The following is a 10,969-nucleotide window of genomic DNA, read 5'->3' on the forward strand; positions in this document are numbered from 1 at the left end:
GAAAATAAATTTGGGTAGTGAAGATTTTACCACGTGTATTATTTAATATAGTATAATTAAAAAAATGTCGTGAGAAATTTAAACAATTAAAATTTTGAAATGATCGTCCAAAATAAACGGAATAGTTATAAAAATAATTTTTTTTATAAACTTTTTGTACCAGGACTTTAAAGACAATTTAAAGTTTATACAAAGGAAAATTTACTTGAAAATTGAGGTGAAATTTATTATACAACCTTCTTAATATGATGAAATTTATATAATAAGATTTTTGTTTGTAAATCGTCTTAATGAAAATAAATGGCATATTAAAAATTATTATGAATAGATCCAACTCTATATATACATATATTTATTTATTTTCCTTTTTATAACGAAGAGATTTTAATGAACGAAAATGCAATAAAAATCCTTGTGAAATCAAAATGGGAAAATTGGTGTAAAACTTTACTATATAAAATCGAGATAAAAAAGAGTTATTAACAATAAGAAAAAATATAACATTTATAAATGAAGACTTATGATAAGAATTTATAACAAATTAAAGGAAAAATGGTTTAAATTCTTGAAACGTAATAATAATGTTTTAAGATTTAAAGGCGGAAAATCATGCATGAACCACCATGACTTGATATTCTAACTCTAAAAAAAAAGCACGTTGGAGTCCAAACATGTGCACGAACCACCGCGACTTTTCATGTTTTTGACTCAAATAACAATAACAACACAATAAATCGAGATACAACGACATGTCAAAACACTACTCCACGAACCACCGCGGTTCTATTGTTTCAACACCAAAAACTAGGATGGCGAGCGGAACGCTCGCATTCGACTACTCAAAGTGGTCATCTCATATGAGACAATCTTTAAGAAGATTTGAAACAACGGGATCCAAGTTAAGCCCGTGATCCATAAAACACAATAAAAACTAATGTTTTTGCGTTTTAAGGTAAGGATACCTTGGAGTACTATGAAAGTGTGTGTATGTGTATATTTATGATTTGATAAAATAAATAAGTATATAAATAAACAAGTGCAATGAACAATCAAGTAGGGTAAACACGTATAGGCAACACGTATAAGGACCCTAAAGTAAAGACTATACTAGGTCGTTACGTCTAACCACCTTTCTTATAGTCTTGTGGCTCGGATACCAATCTGTCACACCCCGACCAAAGGCGGCGGAACATGCCGGGGTGCAACGTGATTGGACAAATACACAAGACACTATTTAAAGTGACAATATTTATTTAACTCATTTTATTTCAACAAATCAATAACAACACATCTCGCTCATATAAACAAATAGCATTCATATTGTTCATTTTACTAATACCCTAATAGTCTTGGTAACGTTTTTCGTCAAGCACTCGTGTCAACAAAAGTCAAACCTGTAACATTTCATAAAAATAGAGTTTGTCAACATAAAGGTTGGTGAGCAATTCATAAGTTTGAGCATATAAGTATATAGTTATAAAAGCCACAAAACTTGTATACAAAACAATAAATAAAAGCTATAAACTTGGATAAATTGACAATCGCTGATAGTTTTACGTTAGCGCCACCTAGCTACAAGGGGTTGCCAAGTAGTCTAGGATTTTATAGTTATCGTTAATTGCATTACGTTAATGACACCTTGCCATGAGGGGTTGCCAAATGGTCTAGGATTTATAGTTCCACCATCCAAAAGCGATAAACACTGTCAAATAAGCATAGAACACCAAATCGAGCAATTATTCAAGTAAGGTATACAATCACGTTTGTGGGTTTAAGATGCAAGTAATTAAAGCATTTAGTTTGATAAGTATGAAATTGTAACATCCTAAAATTTTAATGATGAATAAAGGAAGTTATGTTTAGTGATTTCGCGTAATTAATTAATATCGGGTAAGGAGCGGGTCTTGGACTTGGATTAATTGAGAGGGGTTAAATGAGAATGGGATTTCAGGGATATAAATACCCCCAAAATCCCAAAATATCTTCATTTTTCACCAAACTCCCTAACACTCCAAAAACACACACATACCACACTAACTTCGCCGCCGGACCGAAGGCAGATCCGGGCAGATCCGGCAGACCCGAGTGAGAGAGAGAGCAATTAGTGGTGATAAGCAAGTAAACGAGATCCAAACAAGCCCAAAAAGGTATGATTCTTGATCTTTGAAGTTTAAAGATCCAAGCTTTTTAGTGTATAAACGACCAAAAATGGTCGGGTAGCGTAGTGGGTGATATTGAACCATAGCAAGGGTGTTAAAATCGCTCGAAATGCCGATCAGAAACTAAAACAGCGGCTGCCTGGGCAACTTCGCCTTCATCTGGGCAACTTCGCCTTCAAAGTGACGAACTTCGCCTGCAAGCTAAGTTCGCCTGATGAACTTCGCCTGCAAGCTAAGTTCGCCTGATGGCAACTTTGCTGTAAAGTTAAGTTCGCCTAACTGGTAACTTCGCCTGAGGCCAAGTTCGCCTGATGACAACTTCGCCTGAAGCCAAGTTCGCCTGATGGCAACTTCGCTGTAAAGTTAAGTTCGCCTAACTGGTAACTTCGCCTGAGGCCAAGTTCGCCTGATGACAACTTCGCCTGAAGCCAAGTTCGCCTGATGGCAACTTCGCTGTAAAGTTAAGTTCGCCTAACTGGTAACTTCGCCTGAGGCCAAGTTCGCCTGATGACAACTTCGCCTGAAGCCAAGTTCGCCTGATGGCAACTTCGCTGTAAAGCTAAGTTCGCCTAGCTGGTAACTTCGCCTAAAGCTAAGTTCGCCTAAGGTTAACTTCGCCTAAAGTCAAGTTCGATTAGAAAATAAATTAAAAATCTAATGAAAAATGTGTTAAGACAGTTAATGGAAATAAAATTTTGATGATCCAGCCAGGGGCTCTGCCCCTTGGACCCTGCTAGGGGCTGCCGCCCCTAGACCCCGCTGCCAGGGGCGCTGCCCCCGGACCCCCGTTCGTTGTGGGTAGTAATTAAGACTAGAAAGATGTTATAAGTAGTGATAGTTAAATTGATATGTATACTTGTTATACAGTCAGCCGTGCACAACTGAAGAAAGGGATTACGATCAACGGAGAACGTAACCGTGTTCAGGTGAGTTTCTAGCCCCATTTATGTGTTACGTTTTCGGGGCTGTGTGCATACTCAATATGTTTGTTAATACACTTATCCTAAGAGATAAGTGTATGCCTTATGTGGATAATGTGAAATGTATGAATGATTGCTTGATAGTACGTGAACGATCTTCGGATATTGCACGTACTGTCAGGTTGTAACGCTATGTATAAGGTAAGTATGTTATGTATGTTTATGTGTATGAACATGATAGAGATAATAGAAGAACGAAATGATAATGTATGGTTACGAAAGGGTACCGAGCCCTACTAATACTCGAGGTATGATGTATGGTTGTATGGTAACGAAGAGGGAATCGAACCCTTCTAATATTCGAAAACTAGGGACCAGACCCTTATAATATCTGTGATGATAGGGACCAGACCCTTATAATATCTGTGATGTTAGGGAATCGAACCCTTCTAATATTCGAAAACTAGGGACCAGACCCTTATAATATCTGTGATGATAGGGACCAGACCCTTATAATATCTGTGATGTTAGGGAATCGAACCCTTCTAATATTCGAAAACTAGGGACCAGACCCTTATAATATCTGTGAGGTTATAGGGCGAAAGGCTCTTTAAAAAGTATGATTATGTATGTAAGGAAAGCATGAAGGTAAAAATATATAATCCACTTAATGTTTTTAAATTTCATTGTCTATATAACATGCAAAAAAGTCAACTGCAAAAAAACTAAACTTATAATTAAACAATATTATGTATGGTGTTGTCAATAAACACACAATTTGTTTTACTGAAATCATATAGTTCTATAATCTTGTGAGGCTATTTTAGTCCTTTTCTGTTTTTACCTCTTAATACAAGTCTAAAAAAATATACTGTTTACATTTTTTACTTTCGACTTACAGGATGAAGTATTTGAGCACTCTAAAAAAGCCAAGGGAAAAGCGGTTCATGAAGCCATCGACGCCCAAGGCCTGGTCCCAAAGTCCACTGCATCAAATAGTTCTTCAACAACTGTTAATGAACCAAAAAATGCTTACGTAGCTGTTAACGAACCTACAGCTTTAATCTCTGTCTAGCTCGGGTACTAAAGATGACAGCCCAAATAATGGCAACACCGACCCCCTCTTTTAGGAACAAGGATGTTGGTAAGTATGCTCATTAACAAATTGGTCCTTTGTTTTTATGTAGACTATTTTGGTGATTGCCACATTTGGGCTCCACATCTACTTCGGGTTAGTTTATTTGTTTAAGTTAGCTCGTAGTTAGGTTTTGTTTCTTTGAAGTGCCTTTGGGTATGTCTTTGGCTTCCTCTTAGTTGTATTGCATACGGTTATTCTTTTTATTAATTAAGTTTACCGGATTTCCCCCAAAAATAATATCAACTAATAATGGTTAATAAGTCAAAGAACCGAACGGGTTAAAATTATAATTTTAGTAAATGGGTCAATTTAATGAAGTGAATCCAAGCAGCCTTAGAAGGTTTAGAAGATTTTTTTGACAAAAAGTGTATTATAGTAAGTACCGAACATTGAAGAAAATAAGAAACTTGGTAAAAAGTAGCAGCAAGTCGGTGATGCTTGATAAGTTCTGGGTCAAAATTTACTTCTGGTTGAACTAGAATAGTGAAAGGAAAGTCTGTATCATAAAGGGCATTCTGGTCAATATGAAATACCTATGTGTAGGAACCTATTAAATTGGTAACAAATACATCTATAACTAATTTGAATATATTGTAGACTGCTCATGATGCTGCATAGTATGATGAAATGGCTTATCTTTATCACATATTTGCATTTGTCACCAAATGGAATGCAGATTCAAATGCTCCTATAATGAAGGAAATGTCCTCTACGTTGGTACTTGAATAGTTGAATTCCTTTTTATATATATGTATATATAAATCTTAACTTGGATATGGGATTAAGTATATTTTATAATTCACGATACCATTACATCATGATGTCAGCGATGAAATCCTAATTTTAATTGTTGTCTTTGAGATTTTTTGTTACTAAAAAAATAAAATGTACCGACGGTAGGGCTATAAATGAACCATCGACTTATTTATAAATCTTAACGAGCTAAAATATCGAGCTTGGGCTTAGCTCGTTTACAAATCCTAAGGAGCTAAAAGATTAAGATCAAAGTCAGCTCGTTTACTAATCTTAATGATAAGTCTCCACTGAGGTAATGTTTAGACATTTCAATAGATTAAATGTGAGCAATATAATTTTGGTGAAAATGTAGTAGCAGGTTATGTTCTTAATGTCTCATACTGTTGTCTGTGGATAAAAAATTGAATTCCATAGATGTTATTCTATAACAAGAATGTGGAGAAAGAGGCATAGTGATTGGTATGCTGCACAAGGAAAAAAAAGAGAGAGATTGCATTTGCATCTAAAAGAAAAAATTTTTGTTCAATCTCAATTTCAAATTGTTCGGTAATAGTAAAGGTGATTTTGTGGCACGTTCTGATGAGATTTAAACAATAAGAAATAAATAAGTTATTGGATTTGATGTCTTTCTTTGTATCTTGGCCTGAATATTAGCCTGATTCGTGTATGGTGTAAACATTTGATGATCCAACAAGAAGAATACGTTTTTTTACTTTTTATCATGTACATAGAATTTATTGTGGTTGAGTTTTTAGATCTCTTTCAACATACTTTTCCATATTCTATAATTAATATTTATATATGTAGACATACTTTACATGAGTGTTGATTCATATTTTTCATGTTAAGCAATTGACTTGCTCTCGCGTTTTAGTAGTTCTTTAAATTTTAATAATTGATTTTCATTGTTTTGTTTTTTTAATGAAGTAGGTCACTTTCATTTACTCTTAAATAAGTCATGCCAGAAACATTAAATTAAACGAACCCTAGACGGCGGACAAGCCTTGCCTTCAGATTGGCAAAAAATCATGAGACGATTATTAAACTAACAAAAACGTGTACGGCGTTGCAATGTGTCGTCGCCGCAGCATCGCACGGGTTTGCTACTAATTATTAAATAAAGTAGAAGTTTAGTTTAATTAAGTTTTCTAGTTTTAGTAAGAGTATGGTATTGGGTGTTATATAAACCTATCATTAATTTTATTTTGTTCTGGTAGTATGTATTCCGTTCTTGTATCTTATTAATAAAAAGAGTCGCATAAACGTTATATGCAATATCGTGTTTGGTGTACTTGGTTTACTTGTCTAAGGTTTAACACCTTATCCCATGGGTTTGTATAGTTGGATTTACTCATTTACATATTAGTTTTAAAAATCAAATTTCTTTCACATGCAGCGGAATCGTTCAAAACATGTCATGCATCTTCTTTTAAAAAAGTACATAACCTTGCACAAACTATAACGTATGTAAATAGAACAAACATAAATGGCATGATACAAGTCTTCAGCGAGGTAGCCCTTGCTTCAGTACCAGCCATGCCCATACCTTCTCAAACTAACTTGCTTAATCTAATATGCATACTAAAAGCCAGTGTTTGCTGATTGATTTATAGCTTTCATAACATTCATATCATTCATAAAAGTTATCTAAAGAGTTGCAGTTAAAAGAATGGGTGCCGCTAAACATACCCCCTTACACCATTTTTACTAAATATACACCCCTCTTAACTTATAAGATTAATTACTATTACCTCCTAACATTATTTATATACATATTAGTCCCTACAACAATTTTTTCACTTAATAATTTATACTACATATATCAAATTAAAAACTATCAAGTATTACTATTAATTTATTTTTTAGTATTAATATTGTAAATATTTATAATATCTTTTTTTAATAGTATATATATTTATAATATCCTTATTTTACCTCGTTATCTTTTATAAAATAAACCCGAAACTCGAAAACCTAAAACCTTAAACCCGAACCCTAAACCATAAACTCGAAACCCTAAACCCTAAACCGAAACCCTAAACCCGAAAACCTAAATCCTAAACCCGAACCCTAAACTCGAAATCATAAAAAAAACACAACTTGTAAAAAAACTAATATGAAATCCTTATTTTGTGCTAATTTGGTAATTATATGATTTCAAGGGTTAATATGAAAGTTGGTTTTTCCAAAGGGGGGGGTATGACAAGCAAACAGGAGGTACATTTAGCCTAACCCTAAAAGAAGCTTACGGCCTTTTTTTATTCTTTAACATTTAACAATGATCAAAACGTTATCTAAAGAGTTGCGGGTAAAAGAAGCTTACGGTTTGAAATATATAAAAGGTAAGTTACTATATTTGCCGGGATAGTTTATTAAGAACCCACTAAACTACAATAAATAGCCTACTTTCTTAGCTCGATGGTCACTTGAATATCCTGCTTATACAAAGTCATGTGATGCTAATGGGTACTAAATCTTGACATAAAAAGAGAGATTCATAAATATCGAGAAACTACATATTTAGAAAAAAGGTAGTGACATTACATAATTAGCAAAGAGACATATTTTTTAAATTTGCAAACTATAAATAATAGGTGGACCGGTGGCCACGTGTCTTCTTTAGTATATTATATATATTTTTTGCGGTGGGCAATGAACATCAAGTCGTTGGCCGTCCCAATTTGGGATCATAAATATGGAGACCTGCGTGCCAACTGAATCCGGTTAACTAAAATTGCTGGCTTATTAAAATTAAAGATATCACTTCTACAAACTTCCAAACTACATGCAAACCTTCTTTTATGTTTTTCACAAAGTTTTCCACTATACACGGGTTGAATAACTCGTTTATGCATGTGATGTAATCATGCAAATCAGTATTTTTCCAATTTTTGTAATTATCTAAGCACGAGAATACCCTTCGGTCAACATGTAGATACTAATAGGTAGATATGAAATAAATAGTAGTAATAGCAATGACTAAAAATTGTTGGCTTGAGTTATGATTTTATTAGGAGAGACATAAGTCATGTGTAAGAGAGGTTTTTTTAGCTATATTTTATATGCATATAACATTGGAGTTATCCAATTTTTGTTTTAGTGTGTTTGTGTACCTTTTTGTTTTGAGTTTATGAATCCGTTCTTGAATCGATATAAGGGTGGTTAAGCTCTATCCACCCGTTTCGCATTTTTGTGTATATTTTTGTGTTTATCGATCAAAGATGTGATCAACAAGAAGAAGGTTGAAGAAACGATCAACGCCGTGATAAACAATTTTGGTGTTTAAATCGATCAAGCCATGATAAAAATCTTTTGATGTTTAAAAACATTATTATATATAACACAAACCGGGCTACATCTGGATAATGGGTAAGCGAGCAACAAGCTGCGCCGCTATCTCCTTCTGAATCGCAAAGCCTATTCTACTAAATATAAATCTTTAGTTCCTCGGGCTCTGCGAGTCACTGTGGACCACCTTCTGCACCCGCTCCAAGAAGCGAACCGCCTCGGGAGCTAGGGATCCAAAAGTGTCGAAGGCAAATGGAATGAACACGTGCTGATTCTCCAAACACGATGTCTCATGCTTAGCAACCTTCCTAGACTCCGCTCTCAAAACCGCATGTCCCGGTACGAAGCCACTGTCTCTCAGCCCCACCAACGGGGACACCTCAGTGAGGTCAACACACGCATGCTTACCCCCTGCCCAACCAAACACGAGAAAAAATTTGGGCAAAAGCTGCAAAATGCGAGAAAAAATTGAGTCTTAAGTAAAAATTGACTTTTTTATTGAGTTTAAACAACTAAAATTTTAAATGGGCTTATTGGGTTATGATTTGAGTTTTGTAAAAAAAAAAAAAACTTTCTATAAAAATGTACTTAAGCGAATTGGATGATTGTTTTTTAAATATTAAGAAATACATATATGGGGAAAGTGAATATGAGGATGTTAGAGCATTCCCAATATGTTCTTTATCTCTATCTTTAAAATCTAACTAAAAAACATAATTTCTTTAGTTTATACATCATTTTCTAATACCCCATCCCCCACCCATTCTCCATTACCATTTCTGTATTCATTTGTCTTATTATTATTTTCAATATAAAATGAAATCTAATATAAATTTATAGAAGGGTAGATGCAAATGGAGTATTGTAGAACACTCTAAATTTGGAGGCTTCTTATATCATTTCACTAAAATTTAGAGATGGAGTTTGGAGATAAAGAATGGATTGGAGTGATTATTTGGATGTTTTTTCTAAATTTTAGAAATGAAGATGGATATGGAGAACCCATTGGGAATGCTCTTACACATTTAACTTAGATGTGAAACTCATCAAAACTACGTAGTTCTGATTAAATCTAATTAAATCCCTTATCCATATTCCCTTTCATCATTCTAACCCTAATTTTACCATCGGTGTTTCTTCTACTCAGTGGCCATTTTCTTCTCTAATCCTCTAGTGAACACAGATACACATATCTGATTAAGGTTAGTGAATAGGGATTTAATCATAACTTAAGGAGAAGATCAAACATTGCTACTCGTTACTAGGGATCTTTTTATTATTATTATTATAAGGAAAATTGGTTTTAAATATTCCAAACTATGCCCTATTGGTAAATATCAGTCCCAATTTACACTTGTCTGCTGACAGTACCAACTATTTGTGTATTTGTTTTTAACGGGCCGCGACTAACGGATGTTAACTCCGTTAGTCTTTGTCTGACGTGGACATCCCAGTTGGCAAAAATTTGATTACGTGGAGCGTTACGTGACGGTTGACTGTGTCCATCCCACCGCCAAACCCATCATCTTCAACCTAATACTCTTTACAACCCACAACACCACCAGTCCACCACCCCTGCAACCATCGTCGGAACCCACCACCACCATGCCCATCCACAGCAACCACCACTGATAAATAGCTTTTAGCAAGTTATCTCTCCGGCGGCCACTTTTCCGGTGTCGGTGGCGGTTTTATGTCTTTGCCACCGGGTGTTTCAGGTTTCCGCCCACCTCATAACCTCCACCACCACCGTCAACAACCGTCGCTTCTTCCTCTACCGAATATAACACCGATTAATTATCGAAACACGAACATCACTCGTAATTTTAGCAGTCCAAATAATAATAATATTCGAATCAACAAAAATGTCAAAAACCGAGGACGAGATCATTCACTCACGCCAAAGAAATAGAAGAATCAGGAGAAGGAGGTTAGGGTTCCGGTTCAGCCGGCTACGGTGGAGGAGAAGCAACTGTCGCCGCCACCGGAATCGGATATTAGTGATATAATTGGACCAGATCCGAAGGATTTGAACCCAGCGACCACCGCCACTCTACTCACGCGGGCCTCCACCGCCGCTACCCTGCTCACTAAAGGACCATTGTCTCAAACCCTAAATACAAGCAATTGGATCTGGGTTTTGTGAACTCCGGTAAGATTAGGGCAGAACTCTGGCAAGTTGGAGGTCGGAGAAGATGGCTGGAAGATGGCCAGTTGCGGGTGGTGGGTTCCAATGGTGGTTGTTGTGGATGGGCATGGTGGCGGTCGGGGTTCCGACGATGGTTGCATGGGTAGTGGACTGGTGGTATTGTGGGTTGTGGGTTGTAAAGAGTATTAGGTTGAAGATGATGGGTTTAGTGGTGGGATGGACACAGTCAGCCGCCACAAAACGTTCCACGTAATCAAGTTTTTGCCAACTGGGATTGCCACGTCAGACAAACACCAACGGAGTTAATATTCATTAGTCGTGGCCCGTTAAAAACAAATACATAAATAGTTAGTACTGTTAGCAGGCAAGTGTAAAATTGATACTGATATTTACCAATATGACATAGTTTGAATTATTTAAATCCAATTTTCCTTATTATAAACATTATATAAACCACATATTATCTTTATAATTACTTTCACCTGAACCAAAAGAACAAGATTTAATACAACACTTTTTGAGTTTCTTATAGATATATTGTGTTTAGGATTACTTATTA

Source organism: Bidens hawaiensis, unplaced genomic scaffold (genome assembly GCF_021521415.1).
Source record: "Bidens hawaiensis isolate Kalapana, Puna unplaced genomic scaffold, B.hawaiensis_p1.1 tig00052131_1, whole genome shotgun sequence".
Lineage (NCBI taxonomy): Eukaryota > Viridiplantae > Streptophyta > Magnoliopsida > Asterales > Asteraceae > Bidens > Bidens hawaiensis.